This window comes from Manis javanica, chromosome 3 (genome assembly GCF_040802235.1).
Source record: "Manis javanica isolate MJ-LG chromosome 3, MJ_LKY, whole genome shotgun sequence".
In the NCBI taxonomy this organism is placed as follows: domain Eukaryota; kingdom Metazoa; phylum Chordata; class Mammalia; order Pholidota; family Manidae; genus Manis; species Manis javanica.
The window spans coordinates 118,996,882-119,022,465 of NC_133158.1; the positions used below are offsets into that span (position 1 = coordinate 118,996,882).

At 41.9% G+C, this 25,584-nt stretch overlaps 1 protein-coding gene across 21 annotated transcripts in view; it reads right to left on the reverse strand.

The window, feature by feature from the left end:
* LPP (LIM domain containing preferred translocation partner in lipoma) overlaps positions 1-25,584 on the reverse strand; it is a 628,839-nt gene that overhangs the window by 540,564 nt on the left and 62,691 nt on the right. For 2 of the 21 annotated variants that reach the window (XM_073231937.1, XM_073231940.1), the window contains 2 exons: positions 16,795-16,845; positions 8,135-8,229 (listed from right to left, as the gene is read on the reverse strand). The exons of 18 other annotated variants lie outside the window; for them this stretch is intronic. The gene's annotated coding sequence lies outside the window, so the exon portion shown is untranslated. The remainder of the gene's footprint in view (positions 1-8,134; positions 8,230-16,794; positions 16,846-25,584) is intronic. One more of the 21 variants, XM_073231935.1, reaches the window with a different exon arrangement.

Here is a 25,584-nt window from a genome sequence, read left to right on the forward strand (position 1 = left end):
GACATACTGGCCTTGCCACCAGTCATTAAAAATACAAAGAAGCAAATTCCTTTCACCAAGCACAAGACACCTCATTTTATCATGTACTGTGAACACAGGACAGATTTTATTAGTAATAGCTGGAGGAAAAAGAAGTGGTTCTCATCTTCTTCTTTAATGGTTCTCATCTTCTTCTTTAATCCTCATCTACATTTTCGGGATCTTCTACAGGAGAATGCACTGCTTTAATACTTAAAAAAAAGGAGGGGTCATTTTAAAAGATATGCCAACAGCCACCACCACAAATAAGCCAGGCTTTCCTTTCACAGAGTTTAAACAGGAGCCTTCCTCACAGTGAGCCTGCAGGGGATCTTCTGTAACTAGGTCACCGGATTTCACTGTATCACAGTACACCTCTCCAAATGTTCACCAAAGCTACCAACATTTCATGAGGTTAATTTTGGACAACTGCTGAGTTGAACTAAAAGGAATGCATTTATTCAAAAAACATTTAGGGAATGCCGCCAATATTCTTGGCACAGCAGGAGACACCAAAATTAAGAGTCTGCCCCACCCTGCAGAAGCTTACAGAAGGGATAGATTTATATACACACATATAAGAATAGCTCGAGGTCAATGTGATAAGTTCTAAAAGCGTTCCCTCTCAAAACAGTATGGGGGTTCTAGGAAAGGAAATGTTATTTCTAGCTACCGGGATGAGGGACGACTTCAGGGCAGAGTTAAGGTTTCTGCAGGATGAGGCACAGGAACAAAGGAAGGGATGGGGCAGGCTGTGGTCCAGGGAACAGTTCAGTGGGCTGGAGCCCTGGAACAGTAAAGAGAGGCCTTAATACTGGAGCATAAGACTTGCATGGGATGGTGGAGAAAACACTGTGTGCCAGCCAGGGGAGGCAGGGTGTTCTTGCACCTGAGCAAGCAGGTGTGCCTCTCTGTATGCATACTGGGTGGCACACTGATGACTTCAACTGGAGCCATTCTTTTAGATGCAGTAATAAATTAAATTAATGAACAAAAAGTAAAGAGAGGACAAATATCCAAGCTAGTGTAGGTAAACCATGGTGTGTTCTGGAGTAAAATCATTAGAAGTGATTGTGAACACCCCACAAACTAGAGTATACACCCATCAGTGCTGAAACCCAGTGGGGGTGGGAGATGAGTTAGGAGGGAAGATGGCAGAAGTCATGGCTCTCTCTTTGGCTTATTCCCAATGTTCCAACTCAAAGTGGCTCCTTCCTCTCCTGTGGGGCCACTAAATTCAGCATCTGTGTCCATTCCATGCCCTAAGCCAACTCAGAAAAGCATGAATGCTTTTGATGAGCAAATTCTGCCTCTCAACAGAAAAACATAGTAAGTTTGAGAATTCACAGGGGTCAGATCAAAAAGGAGACCACAACAACTAAAGAATGAGAAAGTTTTTCTGTGCCTAGAGCAGGGGCTCTCCTCCCTGGCTAGACTTTAGAATCCCCTGGAGTACTTATCTTTTAAAGGACTCAGATCCCCACCCCAGCCACCGAAATCAGAATACCTGGAGTGGCTACTCTCCACAGTTATTAAGAAGCTCCCAGGGTGATTTTAACATGCAGCCAGAGTCACTGCTGGAAGTTTGGACAAAATGCTCGCAAGAAAGCAAGACATCAAATAAATAAGAAGAAGTAACTGACCAGCTCAAGCTTCACAGAAATCCCTAACCAGACACTAGGTCCTTTTCAAAGCCTCTTTTCTCTGGCTGATGAGTCCAGGGTGAGGCTCTTCATAGGAGAGTGTCAGGTTCCCTTGGGCCTGTCAGCAGAGGCCATGGGAGTGTCTTCAGCATCACATAATCATGTCCACATCAGAGCATTTATGTCAGGGACACCAAGGCAGTAGGAGCCAGACTGGCCCATGCAAAGTTCTACCACCACTTTAGGAGGACAGGGGAAAGAGTAGCACATGGATCTCAGTCTTGAGCCTTCAATGCCAAGACAGTGTGGGCATGTAAGGAGGGTACAGGCTTTGTAATCAGGCAAATGCTGGCTCTGCCCTTTTCTAAATGAACTCAAGCAAGTCCTCAAATCTCTCTGAACCTAAGCTTCCTTATCTGCAAAATGGGAGTTAGAAATAAATGCTTTGCATCTTGTTTTTCTTTTAAGGTTAGGAATGATGTGTGTATATAGTCTAGCACAGGCTAGGTGCTCAGTAAATGATGGAAAATACATCATCATTATTATTATTATTGAGCAAATAAACCAATGTTAAATTGCCTACAAATTACATTTCATGACCATATCATGAATTGGAGACAAAAATGAGAAATGTGGTAGACAACCAATTTCATATCACATAAACCAGGAAGAAGTATTATTTACACTTCCAAGGTCAACTGAAAGCCAGCCTGTTTAAGCCCAGATGTCCACTTAGTGCTCTCCATCATGCCCCTCAGCAGATACAACCCAGCTTGGACTTCAGCAGCCGGTAGGTCTTGCCTTTCCTCCTTCAGCTCTTACCACGCAACACAATGGCAAAGCTGATAGGTCTCTGGAAGTGACACGACTATATCATCCTCACCGTGCAGGGAAGAGAGGTAAGCAAAGCTCACTGGGGCCACATGGCACATCAGGAACACATCCATCCTCAAGACCATGGTCAGTCTTAATTAAACTTCGCAGTCATTAGCAGTCAGAGTAAAACTATAAATGCAACCCTCATTGCTGAGTTTACCAACACTCTTGAAAGCTACTATGTGTGTGCCAGGCACAGCTCTAGAGCCAGAACTGAAACCCCTGTCCGTGGGATTTTGAGCACTGGGACAGAGACGGGGTCAGATGCCCAGGGTCCACCACTATCTGGCACCCTCACATGTTCTGGGATGCAAGAATGCTTGAATAATGACTGAAAAGACCAGAATCTAGAGCCGCTAAATGGTCTGCTTTCTCCAGTGTTAACTCCCCACAAAACTACTCTCACGCCATTCATGCCTGAGATAGGTACCATACTGTTAAACTGAAAAATCCAGATAGAAGATTTGTACCCATTACCCATCTGGGCTATATGCCAAATAGCTGAGTGTTAAAATCAATATTAAGCCAAAGCTGAGGCTGCAATCTATTACCATCATCATATGAATTTCCTCAAAACAGGGAGAAATATGAAATGTCATTGTGTTGAAGATAATTTATCATTGATGTTTCTTTACATGATGGTGGAGATTTTCCTGATCATGCGATGATGAAAGGACAAATCTGGCATTCTACTTTTAATTTATCTTCACAAAGTCAAAAAATTATTGTATTGGCCCTTTCTGCAAAGATTCATGGCCTTAAGTAAAATTAAATAACTAAAACTTAAAAACAGTTCTCAATAGTCATTATTTTTAATGTTATAAATGGAACTAACCATTATGGTATTCACAGAGGTCTGTACAGGGAGTATGTGTGTCAGGTTTCAGGAAAGGCTTCAAAGAATAGAACATTCAAACCCCAAATGGAGGCTGGAATCTATGACAAGATCAGGGAAAGAGCAACGCTCTGAAATGATGAGTCAGGCGGCAGGGTACACAGGAAAGACCCCTATGTTCATAGCTTTCCAGGCCTGGTCTTCAAACTTAGTTCTGTGGCTACAAGCACTCTGTGACCTGGGCGACTAACAAAGACTCTGAGCCTCAGTTTCCTCATCTGTAAAAGGGGTTAGCATTCTTAGTTTAAGTGGTTTTGGGAAGATTATATGAAGCATCTCGTGAGAGCAGCGATGAGAGTCCCTGGCCGTGGATACTGCGTTCCCTATCATCTCTGCTCCTTTCCCAAGATGAATCCACACACCCGGTGGGTGAGCTCAGTCAAGTAGAGAAGCAACCTGCCCTATGAAATGGTTCATAACCTCATCGCTGAAGCAACCAAGATGCTTTCACATCTCCATCAAGGCTACAAGGAACTTTCTCCAGAAACCGTGACAGGAATAACATTTATGTAAGCCACTAAAACACGTTATAACTTGCCTGGCAGGAGGTAGAAATAAGTGTGATGGGAGGGTTTATCTACATTTATACAGCACTACATAGAGGACAGAGACTCTGTGCTGTGACAGGTGAGTGTGGCAGAGAGATATAAGGCCTCCAGAGGCCTAGAAGTCCAGCTGGCAGGAAGGCGCTGACCCTTCTGTAACCGTTTCCCTGGGCAATTTTTAATCACTCAGCTACACATGCCACATCTTTCACCTGAGGAAAGGCATTGAAGCACTGAAGGAATTTTACCCACGGTGTCTGCTGCAAACAGCTTACTGGTGCCCCAAAGAGGAAGATGCTTGTGGACAGGTAATATCCTCCTCTGTTCCTTCCAACCCTCTGCTCTGAGTTTCCTTCACCATGAAAGGCCTCTGATAGCCAATCCTATTTCCAGAGCACCCAGGGAAGAGCACAGACACTGGCAAGCCAATAAATGCAAGGCTCTTGTTCCCAGGCATGTACCAAAGTGGCACTGAGTTGATCCCAGGCTGCCTGATGCCACTGACTAGGGCAAGCCAATTTCCTCCCATCCCACTTCGGAATCTCTGGTTTGCTCTTTTAAAAGGGAGAGTGGAGAATTCCAAGTGCCAAATAAGGGCCACATGCAAACGTGCTGACCGCACAATAAAGTGGGACCCTGTCTCCTAACTGGCAGGCACTTCCAAATCACCATAGGTAACACCTACTGAACTGGGAAAATCTTCCTGAACTCTCCCTATCCTTATAAGGGCAGCTTCGTCTGTTCTGGCTCTCACCTTCTTCAGTAGTTTGGGAATACATCATCTGTAGAGTTTAACTTCTTAAGAACAGGTGGGCAGATCCAATTCTAGTTTAATGTCTATTCACTTAATCTCATCAAGCACTTACTGAGGCAAATACCAGGTGCCCACATGGCCTGAGTAAGTCCCTGGAAGGACAAAGGTGAATTAAGGTATGATCACTGACTCATGCAGCACAATGATTTGCCTTGTAGGCACTCAGTAAAGGTTAACTGCTAAATGTTGTAATAAATATTATAAATACTCTTTTTGATGTTTAACAATGGAGGACTGATATAAAAAGCAAGCTCCAGAACAGCGGTCTATAGCGCACACACACACACACACACACACACAGACACACACGATGGAACATTATTCACACTAAGGTATTTTGGGGGTGATAGGATTACAGGTAATCTAGGTTCTTCCTTATACTTTGTGTTGTCCAAATTTTCTACAATGAAAGTTAATTATTTGAGTATTCAAAAAGAACACCAATAAAATGTTGAAAATAAATAGAGCACACTAATAGCCTCAGAAATCTGAACTCCCAAAGAGTACCTGTATTAAATCTAGATATTTGACATCCCAACCCCTCACTCAGAAGATGTGTATGTGAGTGTGTGAACACGCATGTGCCTGCACACATGTGGGCCTAAGCACACATGTATGGCAGATAGTAACTAACCTAAGATATGGGATCTTTTGTGGGATCCTGATTGGGATGGGAGGGCCTTTAGGAAAGACTGGATAAGCTCCATGAGACAGGCAGTCATCTTTCAGAGCAGCTGAAGCTGGAGTAGATCAGAGTGGCTGCTGACCAGAAAAGCTATTCAAACACAGACGATGCACAGGACAGAGAAAACCAACAGTGGTTTCCAGTCCTAAACTGGAAAAGTAAAAGGTCAGAGCTCCCAACTGCAGGCATTGGCTTATGAATGAACTGCTTGTCCCAGGGGCAATGTTACGTATCTATTCATGGGTAACAAGCAGCAATGATTACATCATTTGTTTAATCATGATTTATGATTAAATTTTTCACCTCTAGAGCGACCAGGAAGTTATAACATAATTCTTTACAAATACATTTATCTGCTGTCTAGACTAAAAAGCAGTAAACTATTAAAAACATACACATTTGGAAGGGGGATCACACCAGAAATGCTGCAACAAGTAGAGAGCTGACAACTTCAAGCTCAGAAATATTTAATGAACACATGTTGTAGGCCAGACAGTGTGCTAGGTGTTTGTACTACAATAAGAAATAAAATAATCACAGTCTCTGCCTTCACAGAGCATAACTTCAGAAGAATTTCGGAGTAAATAATAAAAGTAAAAAATGCAGCTGTGGAATCCTGGTACTATGTGATATGGTACTGCAGCCCTAATAAACTTGACTGTGCAGATCCAATTATCAACACTGTTAGTGGATTTAGGGAATGGGGGGTGGTGAATTGTTGCCCCTGACCAGATAAATTTGATAAATTCATACTACATGCTCTGAGAAGTCCTACAGCAAAGGAACATTTCTCAATTTGCATGACTGGCATTTTATAAACATGTTTGAGCATAAAAATTCTCCTTCTCATAGAATACTTATCACCAGATAAGAGAAAACTAACACTGAGTAAAAGCTTACAAAAACGCACAATGATGGCTATGCCATCAATATTAAATTATCCTCAAGTGAGCTCTTTTTAAAAAGACAGGACAGTTTATTATGCTTTCTATAAATATCAACAAACTTTTAAGTTTGATTCCTGAAGGTATGCAAACTTTTTATTTAGAATTCTTCATTCCTTAAAATCTAGGAGAAAGAGACTTTGGTATATTTTCCAACTTGGCAGAGAATTATGAATCTTAAAGCTAGCCCCCTCAAGCTCCAAAATCTCTGGAGCCCACTCTTCACCCCAAGTGGCCAAGGACTACAAGCAGAGGCCCCACTGCAGCACAGGCACTTGGCAGAAGAGGGCACAGTGATCAGCATGTGACCAGGTGCTAGAGACAACAGACACAGTCACAGGTGCTCACACAAAAGTATGCAGCCAAGTTCTTGATCTATTACAGGGAGAAGTGGTTATAGGTATTACTGAGAAGAAAGCAAGCATGGATAATGCCTAAACCCTTCTTTTGTCTTAACCTTTCAATAAATATGTTAATCACTTCAGAGACATGAATCAGAAAGATGGCCGCGTGAAAGGTAAAGAGTTCTCAATTCAAAGTCAGGAGATGCAGGTTCTGATCTGGTCACAGTTATTGTCTAGCCAGAACCTCGATTTCCTCTGACCACCCTGCTCCACAGATCACCATCAACATTCTCCTTTACATGTAGTCCTGGGGTAGGTTAAAAAGTAACCACCAATTTCAAAACACAGTAACAAAGAATTTTCTTGCTAAATGGCATCAGGACACTAGATAGCCATTTGGATAAAGATAAAATTAGATCTATTCATCATATCATACACAAGAATAAACTGCAAATGAATCAGAGCTCTAAATGTGAAAAATGAAATGAGACAGTCACTGCAAGATAACACGAGTGAATCTGGGTGCTGCCAAATGCTTTCTAACTATGATCAAAGGACAGACCCGATAAAAGAAAGACTGTTAAACATGTCTGTATAAATAAAAAACTTCTGCATGACAAAAAAAAAAAAAACACTGGAAGCAAAGTCAAAAGACAAATAGCAAATTGGGAGAAAATGCTCATAATATATTTTGCAGATTAAGAGCTAATTTACAAAAACATTTTTGAGAAAAAAAGCAAAAATCTAATTGGAAAAAATGGGCAAAAGACATGATCAGACAAGTCCCAAAAATGGAATTCATAAAATTAACAAACATACAAAAAATGTTTAACTTCATTCATAATAGGACATACACAAATTAAAACTACATCAGGATATTTCTTCTCACCCATTGCATTGGCAAAAATTCACAAGCCTGACAATACACTCTGTGGCTGAGGATGGTGGTGGGAGACCCACCTGGAGATGAATCTGGCCCTTTCTACCTAACAAAATATTTGCCCTCAACATGGCATTCCCATTTCAAAGAATACAGCTTGAAGATATACCTCCAATGATATGAAAATAAATATGCATAATATTATTCATTGCAGGAAACTACTCAACTGTCCAAGTATAGATCAGCTGTATAAAAGAGAAGAGAGGGACTCTTGCTTAGAATAGAATGTAGAATGATGAATGACAAGTGTGAAGGTAGTGCTAAAAATGGGAACTTAAAATTTTTGCAACTATCATAGTAAAGGTTGGTTTAGACAAGAATTTGGGGGAAATTTTTGACAGGACACAAGACTAAAGGACCTTCTCAGAGACTGCTTAATAACTGCAAAAGGAAAAAATAGTAATTATATAGTGAAGAAACTGAACAATACCTTGATCAGGTGATCAATATCTTGAGCCTCCAAACTAAGTTCTGAGGAGAACATGTCACATCTTCAGAATTTCAGCAGGGAACACATAGTTGAATCTAAACATCAAGAAACAACTGACTGACACAAATTGAGGAACATTATGTTTCTTAAAAAGGGGGCACTGAATTCTTCCAAATTGTCAATGCCATAACAGACAAAGAAAGGCTATGGAAATGTTCTAAATTAAAAAGAGACTAAAGAGATATGACAACAAAATGTGCCACCTGGCCCAAAGCTGGCTTTTCTACTAGTGGGGAGATTCTATCAAGCCGCAACTGGGCAAATTGACAAAACAGGAGTACAGACAGTAAAGTCCTTAATCAGTGTTAAGTGTACTGAAGTGGGTAACTATAGTGTGAATATGAAGAGGTGTTCTTTATTATTAGGAAATACATATGTACATAGGGGTAGAGGCAGATATATTATGATGTATGCAATTTATTCTCCAAAACTATAGAGAAAGTATGTATGTTATCTATGTTATAATTATATTACATATAACATATTATACATATAATTATATATGATATATATATTACACATAATAAAGAGAGAGAAAGGTATACCAATGAGATAAAAATGTTAATAATAGATGAATCTGATGGCAGCATATAGGTATTAATGGGCCTATTCTTATTCTTGCAACTTTTTTATATTTGAAATCATTTACAATAAAAAAATTAAAGAAAAAAATGCTGAGAAACAGAAGGAAAAAATAGAGTGATCAAGAATTGGCTCTATTTTCTAACAGGACTTTAAAATAATAAGTAAGTACAAGCTATTTCATTCCATATATTTATGTGCACATATATTTCAGAGTCACACAAATGATTTTTTTATTTTTTAATTTCTTAACATGGGGAAAGATTCTGTAATTTCTTCTAAAACCCCTGGGGGTGAACAACACCTAACATGTGTAAGTCCACGGTGGAGATGTAATGAGGGCTACAATTACAAGATTTGTAGGTCAATTCAAACCTCTGAAATTCCAGTTCACCACATTTGCAATCTGAGTACTACTTCCCTTCTAGAAAGAGCAAGTTTAGAGTTAGGAGATGAGCTATTTCTAAAAAGGTAATAGCCAGCATCAATTTTTAAAAATCTATCAGCAGTGCCCTTTGAGGTTAAGTATCACCAAATGGAAGAAGGGTGGGGGGAGGTAACAGGGAGCATTCTTTTTGTCAAAATATGGATTAGGTTACATGTGCTGCCTCCGACTGCACACCTCAACTTCCCAGAAGGAAAAATGAGTGAATCAGCCCTTACAGTTTCCTTCCTTGATAACTTTTGGAGAGGGAAAAAGATACAAAGGTTAGACATTATGAGGTCAAGAACCATCAACCAAATGGACCTCAATGTTTAAACAGAAATAGGTAAAATATCTGGGAAGGCAGCAAAACTCTCAGGCCTGATTCCAAAACAGCCTCTGATGACACGTGTGTGTGTGTGTGTGTGTGTGTGCACGCGCGCGTGTGTATGTGTGTGTGTGTGTTTATCTGCAGCTGAATACTAGGTATTGCTCCCTTCTAGAAAGCATGAAAATATAAAGGTCAGTTAGCTTAAATGGTATTTTATTGCACATACTTTAAAAAGACCTTGAATGATTAAAACAATGAAATATATTCCTTGTTATCATTTTTAAATGTTCTTAGAAGCATAAAAAGAAGGCATGTCTCAAAGTAAAAAATGTTAACTCCCTCACTTCCTCTATACAACATTTACTTCAAGGCCTTTCAGAACTTAAGGGCCTTTTCAGGAGAGTTTCCAGTGCATTCAAGTTGTCTGGGTGAAATTCTTGGTCATCCAACAGTTTTCACATGAATGTCAGGGGAGTGGCAGCCCAGAAGTTCAGTCCACAGAGTAAGATGTTAACCAAGGTACCACCAAAGATGCAGGTCGAAGATAAAGACTAGAACAATGGTTCTTCCAGGAGTTTTAAAGCAAGACTATAGGTCAGACCTCACTCACAGACATTGTGATTCATGTGAGCAGCTTAGGGGCAAAGCATTTTTTTTTTAAGTTCCTCTAGAGATTTCAATAGGTGGTCAGGCCTGCGAACCACTGTACTGAAAGATTCTAAACTCCTTTGTATCTCCTAAGCCCTAGGAAAAAGCTTCAACCATCCACTACTTTACAGGGGCCTTAGACTGACACTGAGAGCATCATTTTATTTCTCTCTATGGTTCAGTTTGCACAAAAATGACAAATCAGTTTCACCAGTCTATAGGGGGAAAAAAAGCAAATAAATTTTAAAGGACTCTGCATATGTGAATATCAGTTTTTTATCAACTTCCTTATGTAATGTATAAAACGGATCTTCCAAAGGTATTGCTTTTCTACCAAAGAGTCTACAGTTTATAGATCTAAAAATAGCCTTGAACTTTTTGTTTCCACCAAAGTTCCCGGTAACTAGTACTCTGGGTGTGAGTCGTGCTTGCTCACAAAATCATAGATCCCAGGGTAGGAAGAGTTCTCCAGCAGTCATCTGGATAGCCCCCTGCCTTCGTGCAGAACAGAGGTCATTACCCCATTTCACTGACAGGCCAAATGAGGCTCAGGGAGCTCCAGCAATTTGAGCTTCATCACAATCAGGTCTCCACATGAGGCACACTGACATGCCTCTCTGATTTCTGAAGGTCAGAGGCTTTCCTGCTGGGCCTTTACACATAGGCTGAATATAGCTCCCCGTTCTAGTTCATCGGGGTGACTTGAGACAGTGGGAGGCCCCTCTGTCCATACGCCTTGGTTCACTAATCTCCAGCACCCTGTCAAAGGAGACTGAGACCCCATAACCTCTTATCTGAAGCTATAAAATGAAAGAAAAGCCTTAGATGTCATAAACTGTTAGGTTATTTAATGGATAAGGAACTTTGAGCAAGATTTAGTGCAAAAGGGAAAGAATACTCTATAATTAAATATCAAAACCTGAGCTTGGGATATAAGAAGGGGCAGAGGATGTTAATCACAAACAAATTAGTGCGGTGAATGGCAGAGTGCTTCCTGGAAGCTGATGATTACAGGGGTTTTTGGAACGTCATTCTCACTTAAATAAGGGGGAAAAAATGAACAGATGCCTAGAAATATGTGACTGTACCTAAAGCTCATAGGTACCATGGATTTAATGTCAATGGAAAAAAAAGTTGTGGAAATCTCATCCTGTTCAATAATCTCATTTTAGAGATTAAAAAATAATGAGGGATAAAGAAACTTACTCAAGATGACAGAGTAATTAAGCAGCTGATAGATCATCTAAGAGGGATATTCTAAGTGGTTTCCCCATTAGAAAATAGTTGCTCATATCACACTATTTTACAGTATCAGCCAAAAAATAAGGAAAACTGTATATACAGTTCAAGAATTAGAGTTAAAGAATGGAAACTGTTCTGTTTCCTAACATATTAAGATGACTTCATGGACAAAGGAGAACAATAGGGATAGCACCATATATTTACCATCATTTGATTTTTTTTTAAATCAAAGCACACCCAAAAGCAAAGTTATTTTGACCTACAGTGTGAGGTTGCAGAAGGAAACATCCTTTGTTATTTGACTTCATTGACTTCCCAGTCTTCATTGTATAGGTGGCATTATCATACAAGCTGGCTTTTAAGAGGAGGTGAACAATACAGGACAAGAGCAAAGATAGTGGAATGAACTTCAAGTCTGAAAAATTTACTGAGCATTTTCTCATGGGGAACACAATTACAAGAAAACACCAGCCCTGCCCACCAAGTGCTTAAAATCAAAAGAGGCAGAATCATGCAATTTACCCTAATTCAAGTTTTGAATGATGAATGCAAAGAAGAGGAAAAAACTGACATTAGTTCCAGACCAAGGATGAGAGCCCAATAGTTGCTAGTATGGCCAGCCAAGGGGAAGTGGTGTAGCAGTGAGGAAATCAGAAACAGCGATTACCCACCCAACTCCCCTACTCCTGCGGAGGCTCTCCACTAGAGATTCACAAATGCTCCAAGACCTCTGTCAGCCCACTGCTCCACAGACAGTGAATGTGACTTGGCTAAACAATTCATATGTAAATGTGCCTGCTCTGCTCCAGCTCCTGCTCCACCTCTCTCCCCACAATTCAACATAAGCCAGGGGCTGTACCCTGTGGAAGGCACTCATCAGACAGTCTGTGCCCTCAAGGAACTTACAGCCTGGTCAGGAGGAAATACAGAATCATCCGTCCACCATTCATTCATTCAGCTGACATTTACTGAACATTTACAATACACTACAGTACCAACTGATAATGCTGAGGCTTCACAAATGAGCTGGGAACTCAGGACACAGCTGAGTTCCCAGTCCAGGGCAGAAGACAGTCACATAATGCCGAGTGAGCGAGCGTCCAGCAGTGGTTAGGCCTGAGGAGGGGTATGCATACCTGGAGCTTTCAGAGAGGGGTTACTTGGAAGAGAGGGAGTAGGACATCAGGGATAACATGGAAAGAGGCACCTGTACAACTAATAAATACACTTCTGACTCAAATGCAAGGTGAGAAGAACTAGGCGTCTAATTAGAGACAAATGCAACACACCAGAAGAGGGCCCCTAAGAGTATATTCTACACAAGCCTGGGCCTTGAGGGCCATGTAGAATGTCTTCTCATTGTTTTGAAGACTCACAGACCAGCCAGTGAATCAGATTTGGAGAAAGCTTCAAGAAGGTTACACATGGTTAGTAGCAGAGTAGGATTGGAACCCAGAACTCCAGACTACCAGAAGGTGTTTGTCCCCAAGCCCACCCAGCCTCCTCACAGTCTGGGAACAAGTTGGCCACCCCCAGCTATGTCACGCTACCATCTGAGGCAGTGGATTGAAGAACCATTTAAGCAAGAGACTCAAGATAGGAGTTGAAAGGTTCACACCCCGACAAGGTGGGCTTTTCATTATTATTGCCTTGAGGCGTATTTGTTTTAAAAAACTACCAAATGAAAAGTCATTCCCAGCCTTCCTACAGTTGTCTATGAAAAGATGTGGGTCTGAACTCATATCAGAATCAAAATGGACATTCAAATTAACCTCCTTTTCCCCACAGTGGGGAAACTGAGGCCCAAAGAGACTGAGGTTACCCTATAGGGTCACACCACAGGTCAGAAAGCACCTGGACTAAGTTCCAGCACATTTTATGAAATGCTCCTAACTTGGTGGCCCATGACTTCACTCTCACAGCCAACATTTTTTGTCAACTCAAGAGCCCTCACTTTTTTTAGCCAACAGGAGAGCAAGGATCATGCCAAAGAGATGCATTAACTAACTACGTATTACAGAGGCAGACTGTAAGACAATGAGAAATAAAGGAAGAGAGAGAAAGAAACCACTTCATAACTCTTTCCTCACAAGCTGCCCAAAGGTCCTTCCCAGCCCTGGCCCTCTGGACACCATCCCAAGTCCTTTGAAGTGGACTCTCATTAAACAGCCCAACTCACACCGATTTTCTATCAGAATCCAACAGCAAAGATGGGAGAGAGAGGATCGCCAATTTCTTGTGAATCCTAAACATCTCCTTTATGAGTCATGGAAAACTGAAATAACTTGGGGGGGCGGGGATGACTTAAGAAAGAAACCGTTTTAAATCAGTTCCCACTAATTGGTTCCGCTGTGCAGCACAACTCCTGAACACAGGAAAAAGTAAGTTTCTAGAGTTGACGCAAAAATGGGAGTTTTTATTAAGTTGTGTCAATTGTCACTGTGGATTTCTTATTAGGATTTTTCTTACTGTCATTTTTTTGTTAAATTAATTACAGTTCGATCAGTGTAGGAGCTATTTTGAAACCATGGGACTTTTCTACCTGATTGTTTTGGCATTTTAAAGTCTCTCATATTCAGGGCCTAAACAGTATGGTAAGTATCTCTTGTTCTCTCTCCTTTGCACTCAAATCTTAAACAAAGGAACCATCTGTTCTCTCACTAAAAATATGGGCCCTTGTTTTCATTTTTCCATTAATAATAATGCCTCAGACTTATAGTATGTCTTTCTCCAACTTGCTTATTAAAGCATTTTGTAGATATTGCCTCATTCGTCTTCAACATCACCCCTATAAATGAGGGGAAAAGGGGGTATGCTTGCCAATTTTTAGTTAGATAAGTGATTATTGGACAGTTAATGAATTTGGTAGGAGTGATTGCATGCTGGCTTCAGAAGAGACTTGGGAGCATATAGCCTAGTTCTGGCTCTTACATATGTAAAAGGGAGACCCAGAAAGGAGAAGTCACCTCACGTTCTATTTGTGTGTTTAGCTCTCTACCCCCAACTGCAAGTAGCGAAGGTAAGAACCGTGTCACATATTTTTGTATCTCTGGTAGCTGAGGTGTAAAAAGTGCTCATGTAAATATTTGTTGAATAAATGAAAATGTTTGTGAATTATTCCACAGGTGGTTGTGGCAAAGCTGGGGTCAGAGTTCAGCAATCCTGCCCTCTTACTTAGAATGGTTATTTTTAATAATACAGTATAGACCTGAACACAAGAAGAATCAAATAGAGACACCACCAAAAGCAGGTCAGGGAGGAGGGCGGGTGCATAAGAAACAGGCCTGTGTCTCTAAGTAAGAAATTCGTTGAACAAGTCTAGTAGGAATCACCAGGTTTGGGAGCTGGCCATGTTAAACCATAACCCCTGCTAAGGCTGACTCTAAAAGCTCCACATTCCTTATGTGCTCCACGTGTTTGGGGATTTGGTGGAGCTATTCCTTAAACGTTACCTAACTGGAAGAGATGGTGTGTCTTAATGCCAAAGAACAGCATGTCTCCATAACACCCTTGAGTCCAATTAGGGAGCGTCCTCTACCCGCCGATTCACCTCATTACTCACTGTAACTGGAGAGCACTGGGTCTCAGGATCATGAAATCCACCAGCCCAGAGTTTTCCAATGAGCAGTGAGGTCACTGAAACAATAACTGTTTCTCCATGTGCCTAGCTGGAAATCAGCAACTCATTTGGCACATTTCTCTCACTTTTAGAACACCCTATTCCCCACCACTACTCTTGAAGCTAAAGGCAAAATAAACTGTTTCTGGAAAAGCAAGTAAAATGTGGGATTCCGTCATCTGAATTGCTTCTATAGTGGTAGTTTTAACAAAGTCAGTAACTCCCTAAAGATTCTTCAAAAATATATTGTCTGTGTAATCAAGAAAGCTGGAGGGCCAAGAAGGGTAAAACTATTTTTAAGCAAGAAAAAAGGAAAAGAAATCATAGAGCCAAAGAGGATTCAAGTATATTATAATGTGGTCTCACATAAAGTGAATTAATTTTAAATATGAACAGAAAACAAATTAGTTACAAAATACAAACAAATCAATACAAATAAACCTCCAAACAATTCTGATTTCTCATTTTTTCAAAGGGGGAGATGGGTGGGGATGATAGGGGAGGAGAAAAGCACAGAAACACTTAATCCCTAACAAACTGTGTCTGACACAGATACAGAGGCTACTGGTGGTGTCTGGGATTGTCCAGCGCACTGCACGAAGCATTTATATCATGCTGTGCAGTGTCAGCTGAAGAAACAGACAGCATGTGCCTCATGGCGACCAGCCACAGCGAGGCCCCCTGCACAGAGAGCAGACATAGCAGGCTGACTGTACGTCGTCCACCAGTCCTCCCCTAGTGCACCACTCTCTGCTCCTAGAAGTTTTCAGCATTAAGGATGTCCCCAGGAACACTTATCCATTCTTGCAGGTACTACACAGAATGTTAACCCTCTTCCAATATGTTCCTGACAGAAGTTTGCCCTTTTCGTACATATGGAGCCTCCTTCTCAGGCTACCTCCAAAAATATCAACTTGGTCTTGTATACACACCCCATAATCCAGCATCCTAATGTTTTCCATTTAAAGGTGAAAGGTTCCTACATTAAAGAATATATAAAAGATCCACAAAATGTTACTTAACTGGCCTTGACCTCCAAACCTAACTTTTTCAAAGGGTCATTTGTAAGTTAGCCACTGGGAAGGCTGGCTCTTAAGTGCTCCTCTGATGTCTGATTCACTGTTTGTCATGTCTGCAAGGACAGAGGAGTCCTGCTCTGGGATCCCCCATGGCCCCTGACATTCTCCTCCTGCCAAAACCCGGTCTGAGGAGAGAACCCCAAAGAAGGCAAGACAGACACTGCATCTCACATGAGCAACCCTGCTGGCGGACTGCTTAAAACGATTTGGTGTTGCTGATGGGCACACCTCCAGATACAAGTTTCCATCAAAGAATGTTGCTGTTTGATATTCTAGCTGTTCGGTTAAAGCTGGGCGATCTGGGGCAAGGCTGTCGACCACACTGGACCTCACTGTCCTTTTCCATGAAATAAAGCAGTCAAATTCTTCAGCCTTGCGATGGCCCAGAAATTCTGTGCCTGATTTATGGAGTTCCTACTGCCAATGGTCTGCCCACCCTCTTAGTTTGCTCGTCTCCGCTCCACCAGCTCGCTCTCCTGCACAGGTGCACACACATATACTCATTCCCAGCTCTCCCTCATCAAGCCCATAGCCTTGTTGGGCAAGCTGCAAGCAATTCTCCCTCACATTTCCCACTATTGCTCCTCTGCTTAAAGCTGGATACCAAAAGGATTTTTAAATGATTTTCTGTGAGAAACATGAGACACACAGACACCATTTATACATAGACCTCACCTGGAAATGAGATGGTCCATGGGTCCAGCAGCCTCTTCATCACCCGAGGTCCTAGAGGCAGCCCTCTGTCAGTTCCAGCTGCTCACGTCCAACCCCCACCTTGTACTCTCTGAAGCCTTGAACAAGTCATTTTATCTCTCCGTACCTCAGTTTCCCTAACTATAACATGAGGCATTTGGGATTTTTAAAAAAAATGCCTACTGATTCTGATATCCTTTGCAAGCTTTGAAATTTCATTAGAAATCCAAGCAAACACCCACCACTGCCCTCCACCTGGTATTAGTGTTCACCTATGGGCTCCCAGATAAAGGTAAGTGACCTTTTGCATGATCGTGCACAATACATAATGAGAGCACATCAGTAGGAGCAAATACTTCTAATTTGTGTTTGTTTATTTGTTTATTTCCAGGCTAAAGGAGTTGCAGGCACCACCTGCCAAGGGCCTCTGGAAACTCCATGGTGCCCTTTTTTTCTTACAAGGGCTTAAAGATCAGAAACTAAGAAGATGAGAGTGGAAACCACACAGTAAAAATGTGGGGCTTGAAATACTAAGAAAATGATTAGAGAAAATACAACCAATCCCTCTTTAAAACTTTCTTTTTTTAAAATCAATAATGATAGAAAGGATAACAAAGTGGAAATTAAAGTGAGCACAGAGCAGACTGATTTGCCTAGGATCCCTTTCAGCCGAGCAGTCAGCATGAACAGCAAAGACCGTAATACCCACGTTTCTATTTGTTGCCCTCAACTGACATGATTGGCCATTTGTTTTGTTTTAAATAAAATGGGGAAGCAGCAAATATATTAAATCCATCTGCAAAAAAACCATATTTGCATGTGGAAAACAAATAAGTGGGTGCCTGAATGGGTGATTAGGCATGCAATTGCCCATCTGCACCCGGGGCCCCAGCCTCCCTGCAGGTGTGCCGGGCACACGAGCAGAGAATCCGAAAGGAGAGCCATTCACCAGGGAGGGCGACAGGTGGCGGGAAAACTGGTACCCTCAGCAACCACACTTGTTCTGAGAAGCCCGTGACTGTCCCAGCTCCCAACCCACTCCACCCATATCTTATATCTAAAAACTATGACTACCTTTTGCCATCCTTTTGTTGGACTTCTGTGGATTCTTTAACTCAAAAAGGCATTTTTTTTTTCTTAACCTCTTCACTGTGTGCTTAAATATTTAGGTGACCTCTCCTATACACTTCACGTCAGTCACACTGGCCACCTCACTTTTCTGGAATGTATCACACATGCTTCAGCCTCAGAGCTTTTTTATCTTCCCACCTCACTTCTTTCAGGTTCCTGTTCATGGTCATGTGTACTCTTATTAATAAGACCTTCTCAGACCAGTGAATTTAAATCTGTGTCCTCTCTACCTCCTATGCCCTTAACCTGCTTTACTTTTCTTCTGAAAATAGATCACAACTTTAATATTATATATTTCTCATCAATTTGTTTATGGTCTGTCTCCATCAAATAGAAGGTTTGTCTGATTTTGTTCACAGTTCTGTTCCCAGAACCTAGAATAGTATATAGCACGTAGTAGGTGCTCAATAAACAGTTGTTAAGTTCCTGAGTTCTCATTGTTATTTGCAAACCACGGCACTTGGCACCATGGGCCCTCTCATGGAATAAGACAGGACTCGTGCTCTTAAGAAGCTTCTATAATCTAGTGGAGAAGGAAGATTGAAAATCTGCTTATGTGGCAGAGCACAGTGACATAAATGTTCTACTGGATGTATAAACAAAGCACTCTGATGGTACAGAAAAAGCAAACCGCTGACAATGGGGTGGGGGAGCGGATACTGAGGGAAGCCGACAGAACAGAACTCTCTGGAGCTATCTTGAAAGGAAAACAGAAATCATCCTCCAAATACATTCAATGCAAAAAAGTACTAAGACATGCTCATTTACCCTCCCTCCCCTCATCAATAATGCTAAGCAAAACAAATGGTTGCCCAAGACAAGTCAGCATTTATGTGTGCCAAGACCATGGAGAGAGGAAGAACCACTTTCCTCCGTGAAGCCTTCACTTTAAAATGGAAACTACTTAAATGTACACAAAACGTGCCTTCAGAAAACCCAGGCTCTCAGAACAGAAAAGACCTTAATTAGGGCATCCATTCCATTTGTTCCCTCAACAAGGGACACATCCCCATCAGCCTCTATCTAAACACCTGCCAGGATAGAGCTCATAACCCCCAAAACAGCACAGGCCACACTTGTGGTCTGTTCTTCATGCTAACTAGTTCTTCCTTACACTGTCTTTCTGTTGCTTCCACCCACTGCTCCCAGAACTCTGAGGTCACAAAGAACAAGTGGTGTCCACTTCACGGCAGAGTCCATTCTGCTCCATCCTTCTCTATCCCTTCTCTTTTCTCCACACTAACCACTTGCAGTTCCTTCTTCCATCCTTCAAAGGCTCTGGCTCTCTATGCCCCAGCCATCCTAAACTGCCCTCTACCTTCCCTCCCTCTCTCTCTCTCTCTCACCATTCCAGGACCTTTTGTTTTGTTTTGTTTTACAGCTGACCTAGTGCAATTTAGCATTCTGCTGAGAGCTAAGCATTTTGTCTGGATCAGGGAGAGAGACACAGAGGGGCCAAAGGATCATGGATTAACTCCGTGAGCCCTGACCCACTAAGACCCCAGCAGAGTCACCTACCTTTCTGACTCTGAAATGCCATCTTTGACATAAGTTAGAGTAGTGCAGACATGATAACTCTTTGGAAGCAAAGAAAACAAAGAGGTGAAAGGTATCCCCTGACTCCACGCCACCTAAAGAACCTACAGAATTGGAGGAGTCTTGTGTCTCCAAGAAAACCACGGCCCCACTAGTCCTATTTTTCCCAGCTTCTCCACTTCCACAGCGAACCTACATGGGTAAATGTGAGACTAGAGTATGTAGTTTTTAACTATCCCTATACTTGAGAATAGGATTCTAGCCACTGCTTGCCATGTGACCTTGAGCAAGACACAAAGTTGGCCAATCAAAGCATCCCACAGAGAGAGATCTCCAAATCGTCTCATCCAAATATAGCTCAGAGACCTCTTGTACCCCTCTATCCTCCCTTCAGCCATGCCAGATAATGCTAAATGATTGTGGACTTTCTCTTACTCAGTGAGGATACAGCTTCAGAATCTTCCCAAACACAGAATCTCAGGGAGCCACTCCCAATGCACCATGGGGTCCCAGAATGAAACCTAAACCCCTCAGGCTTCAGATAAGGAAAACTGACGCTCACAGATGGGCCAGGACCTCCCACGGCTGTGACAGGACAACCAGAATGAGAAAGGCCCCTTCCTCCTCCTCCGGAGTTTGTTCTCTCTTCTAAATCTGATACTCCGTGACTATTTCTAGGAGCGCCATGTAGAGCTTGCTATTGTATTAAGTTCCATAAGGAATACAGATAAAAGGTTTCTAAATAAGGGGCAGAAGCTTCAAAGAAGGCTTAGAGGAAGAGGTTCATTTGGGCTGGCCTGTAGACGTTTGCTGGCTGTGGGAACCAGTGTGGTCTGTCTTGGGTAGAAGAAAATTCAGGATCGCAGAAGCATTTCCAGTAAATGGAACAGCATAAGCAAAGCAATACTAAGGACTACCACGTGCTGAGAGAAGGCATGGGCTGTGAAGCAGAGAAGTAGCCCTGACAAAGGCCACGGGCATGGCGGTGTCAGGGGGCAGGAGGGAGAGGAGACGAAGAAGATGACAAGATTGGGAGAGTAGACCAGAGTCTGTGGTGTTTTCAGTGCTCATTTTCTTTAATTGACTTAAGGCCTTAAGACTCATAAATGGGAAAACAAGATAAGAAAGGAGCTGAGGAAAAGGAAAGAATGTATCTCCATTCTCAATGGGAAAAAGCCTTGCTATTACAGGAACGCTTTCATTATGTAAAAGCCTATTTTGTTTTCTTGTCATTCTTAGATTACATCATAGCATGGCTGCAGCCGTCTCATACCATATTATAAATAAATCACCAGCTTAATCATAGAACAAGCCAGGGCCCTAGATTTAAAAGGAAAATATTGGATCATTTTTAATAACTGATATAACTCAAGCCAGTCATCACTGAAGCAGGGTGAGCTGACGTCATTCAAAAGAAGTCCAAAGAGGAACCAAAGAGGGTCAGTGCTGGGCAGGTCCCAGAAAGGCTTCCATATACAAAGAGGTGGCTGACAGCAGCCGCGTGGAACTCATCCTCTAGACTAGACAATCTCATCATGAAAACCAACATAGTACATGAATATTTGTTCCCAGAATTGCTTTATTTCCAAATATCAGAACACATGAGCATATTATGATGCCTGTATTTATACCTTCAGAGCCTCTGAGCAAACTTATAAATGTTAAGACCTTTAGATATTCAGAAAAATATTAAATCTGGGGTGACATATGCAAATACCTGCAAGTCTGGTCCAAGCCAAGAAGACAGTGCAAAGTGGAGACATTCAGATAGCGGCCTGACAAAGAACTTGGTTTCCTCCAGTGGCCGACTATTATGGAGATCAGAAACTAATGTTTAGTGAGGACCATCTATGTACCGAGTACCATACTCAATAAGCACTTCATATACATTATGCTACTTTGTAAGCATCAAAGACTCTGAGGTAGGCACTAGTTATATATTTTTTTCAGATATGGAAACAAGTTTAAAAAATGGTAAGTGACTTAATTAAGATTGAACAATCAATTCATGATAGTCTACCAACTCCAAATTCTGCTTTACCTTGTTGCCTTCACACAATTAAAACTATTTCCTATCATGGCCTTTCAATAAAAATTAAATAATTGATAAGAACTATTTTGAAAGCACTAAAAGTGTAAAAAAAATATTGATAGTCAAAAGGGGTCACAGAGCATGGAACAGCATTAACATTCTGGCCAGTGACAGGCTCAGTGACCAAAGCTGGCTTTCCTGATTTTGGCAGAAGGGCTACTAATGAGCTTGACCATAATTTTAAGTCTCCCATTTCCACTAATTTTTTAGGAATGTTAAAGTAGACTCTAAGGGAACCTGTCATTTCCTATAAAATGTACTGTGAGCTATTTGAGACTATTTATAGACTATTTTGTGGGGGGGGAAGAGGTGGATGCTCTAGAAAAGAACTTTCTGCCAGAACGAAGGTATTGGCCGAGGTTTTATGTCTGATCCTGTCAGTCTCACAGTAATGTTGTGTATCGCCTCACTGTTCTTAATATAAATGTTATTCATGACTGCAGAGACACACTGTCTGAGGTCTGAGCCCAGTAATACTGATTTATGTAATTTTCTGGGACACAGCATTACCCAACAGGAGATGTGGACCCTCATATTTAACTAAAGGGACAACATGAAAGCTTAAGACTCCAAATTTCAACGTTATTTTCTCCCCAGTCTGCTTCTGGGATAAGACAGAGGCTGCAAAAAGAGGAGAAAACATTCTTCAAAGTTGCATGGACTGATTCTGAAGGGAGATTGTGTGGAAAGGCGGAATAGAAGTACTGGCCAGAGTCAAAGGAGCCTTAGATGGTTCCTCGAATGGCTGCACGACCCCAGAAGAGTTTGTCCCCAGCCTGGGTCTTGGTATCTCACCTGTACAGCAAAGAGCTCAAGAACACTCAAACATTCCCACCACAGCAGCATTAACTGGTAAGAAGAGACCAAATGCAGAGGTACAGAAGCTCAGCATTAATTGAAAACATATGTTCTTGCTCTGGCTAACCATGCCTATTTTGCATTCTGTGCAATTACGTACAAATGTGTAATTTAGATTTTAAATGGAGTTCTCCCCCAAAAAAGTCTTCAAGTAAAATTTATCCACAGATGTGAGTTGAGTTTCTTCAGTGGCTCCGTGTAACTCCTACTCCCCCCTTAGCAAATGCCTTGTAACCATGGGTATCTGTGGTAGGCAGGCCTGAAAATACCTCCATCTCCTGGTATTCATGCCCTCATACAATCCTTCCCCTTGATTGAGGACAGGGGTTAGTGACTTGCTCCTGGCAAGTAGAATGAGGCAGAGAGAATGGTGTATCACTTCTGGGATTAGGTCACCAAAAGGCTGTGGCCTGCAACTAGGGGACTCTCTCTTACTCGCTTGCTCTGAGGGAAGCCAGCCACAATGTTGTAAGCTGTGCTATGGTGAGGAACTAGGGGTGCCCTCTAGCCAATAGTCAGCAAGCAACTGAGGCCCTCAGTCCAACAACCTGAAAGAACCTGAATCCAGCCAATACTCGAGTGAGCTTGGCAATGGCTCCTTCCCATCTAAGCCTTCAGGTGAGACTGCAGCTCCAACGAACATCGAAACTGGAACCTCAGGAGAGTCCCAGAGGCACCCATCTCTGCTCTTCCAGATTCCTGACTCACAGAAACTAGGAGACAACAAACGTTTCTGGTTTTAAGGTACTAAGTTTGGGGCAACTTGTTATAAAACAAATGATAACAAAGAGAGCATCCAAGTTTGAGAGGCCCAGTCCTGGAATATTTTAAGGGCCCCTACCAACTCCACCATTTTTTCATGAAGCCTAGGAAGTTGACCGTAAGAGATTGGCTATCAGGAACTCCTGAAAGGAACTCTGGTCCCCCAGAATGCAGAGATGCTTTCCAGCCTGCTGACATATACCCAGGCATGCTCTGGTCACACAGAGAAGACCACAAAAATAATGTCGGAGCAGCTCGAAATTAACATGACACTTCTAGCAGCAATCTGTTGATGAGAAATAAACGGGAGACTGAAACACATGTGGAAGGTGAGAGACTCCTTACCAACCAGCCATATTCTGCTGTCAGCTACATCCACCTTCAGAACTGGTCCAGCCCTAAGGTGCCAGATTATGTCCACAGAATCATCCTGCCAACCCCCAAGCTTGTGTTACAAGATTCCATAGATCACAGAGAAGTTCTGAGATTCTCTCCTCCTGGAAACTTTCCCCAATGTTCCCAGTTCTCCTCACCCTTCCCTTTTATGTTTTATGCTTACATAAAAAGGTCTGAGACTGTAACTTCTAATCTCAAATTCCCAAGCAACTAATATAAGGCCTGTACCATATCTGGTGATTAGTGTGTATTGTAAATAGTAACTTTCTAATAGGTATTTCTTATGTGTTTGTCTTTCTCTCCAACTAGACTATATGCTTGTCACGGTTAGGGACTATGCCTAATGCACTATGATGTCCTAAAGATGCTCAGGTTCACTAGCTCCCAGACAAACACTGGGATCAAGGCAGAGAATAAACATGCACTCTTGGAGTCAGAGGTAGCTATCTGGCAGCAATCTGTAAAAGACTCATAGGGCTTTCCATGCATTCAGCAACAGACTCCTTCCACTATATGGTAATCTATGAGGGAGAACCTGAGAATTCCTTTGACCTCCTACCGTCTTGCTCAACATAGAAGTATCTTCTATGTGCTGATGTCAGGAAATACAAGAATGTAGGAAGAAGGAAGGAAGGAAAAGAGACAAGAGAGAGCTCTACGTTCTACTTTCATAAACAGCAAACATCCCCTACAAGACATCTCTGGGTTACAGAAGAGCCACAGAGTCTCAGGAGGCTGGATGGGTCTCTGCTCAAACTCAGCAAGTTCTCTGGTAATTTTTGAAGCAATAACATAAAAGCAATGAAAGCTGGCTAAGCAGATGGTCACACATGCCCAGAAACCACCTGACTGTGTCACTGCAGGGAGCCAAGACATTCACCTCTGACGGAAGTGACCATCGCTTGGCTTCTGGCAGAGACTAACACCTGATTCTTCTAAGGACTAAAGAGGAAATATTAAAACTGAAAGCCCTTGGCTACCATCAACAATTGTACACTAGTATCAACAGAGGGAAATAATTTCCTTCCTGACTCCCACTGGGCCAGTCATGCCTGGAGCATAAGGTGTGATTATCTAATCAAACAAAGCAAGAGCCAAACGGCTAGACTGTAGCTTCTAGGGGATTTCTCTAGCACTGAGACTCCCTCAGTCTCCAGTTCTACCTCCCTCACCTCCTACTGCCTTGAACAAAAACAAATATGAAAAGTAATAATAATACACAATTTCATTTCAACTTCAACCATCATCATTAAGGTTCCAGATCCACCTCTTTTCCAAGACAAAGGACAAATCACTGCCATTTCAGTCCTGGGAAAATGGGAGTGCTGGGTTGAGAGGAAGGACATACATGAAGCATATCTTATGTACCAGGAATGGTGCTGGGGACTGCACGTTACTTTTTATTTATATTCAAAATGAGTCTTTAAATTAAAGAAGAAAACAACTGTAATAACCCATCAGGTATGAACCACTTTACATACAGTTTGCAAAACAAGTTGGCATCTATCAGCCCATTAGCTCTATATGAACATGAAAAGCAAGCAGGAAAATAATTATTACTCCTAGTTCCCAGATCAGGGAAATGAAGGTGGAGGATGCTGGTTTTCTGGATTGCACACCTAATAACTGGCAGACCTTCGGACACCCCATCCTGCCATACTCACTGCCTTTTTATGCGCTCACAAACTTCTGAAGCCAGATTGGCTCCAAGAGCCTCTTTCTGTCTATTCATTTGCTTCACTCTCATAAAACCATGCAGTCAGCCTCATTTATATTAGAATTTCTCAAAACCTCCAACAGAGAATAACCAGTACCTCAGGGAAAAGGACTCTCACTGTATTTCAATTTATTCTTTTTATCCATGAAAAGCATTGTACACTTATTATGTCCCAGAGATCCCATTAGACTCTGGGATACACACATGACAAGAGATACTGCCCCTCTTCTGACCAGGTTTTATATTCTTAAAGGCTATATTCATGCATGCCCTGCATCCT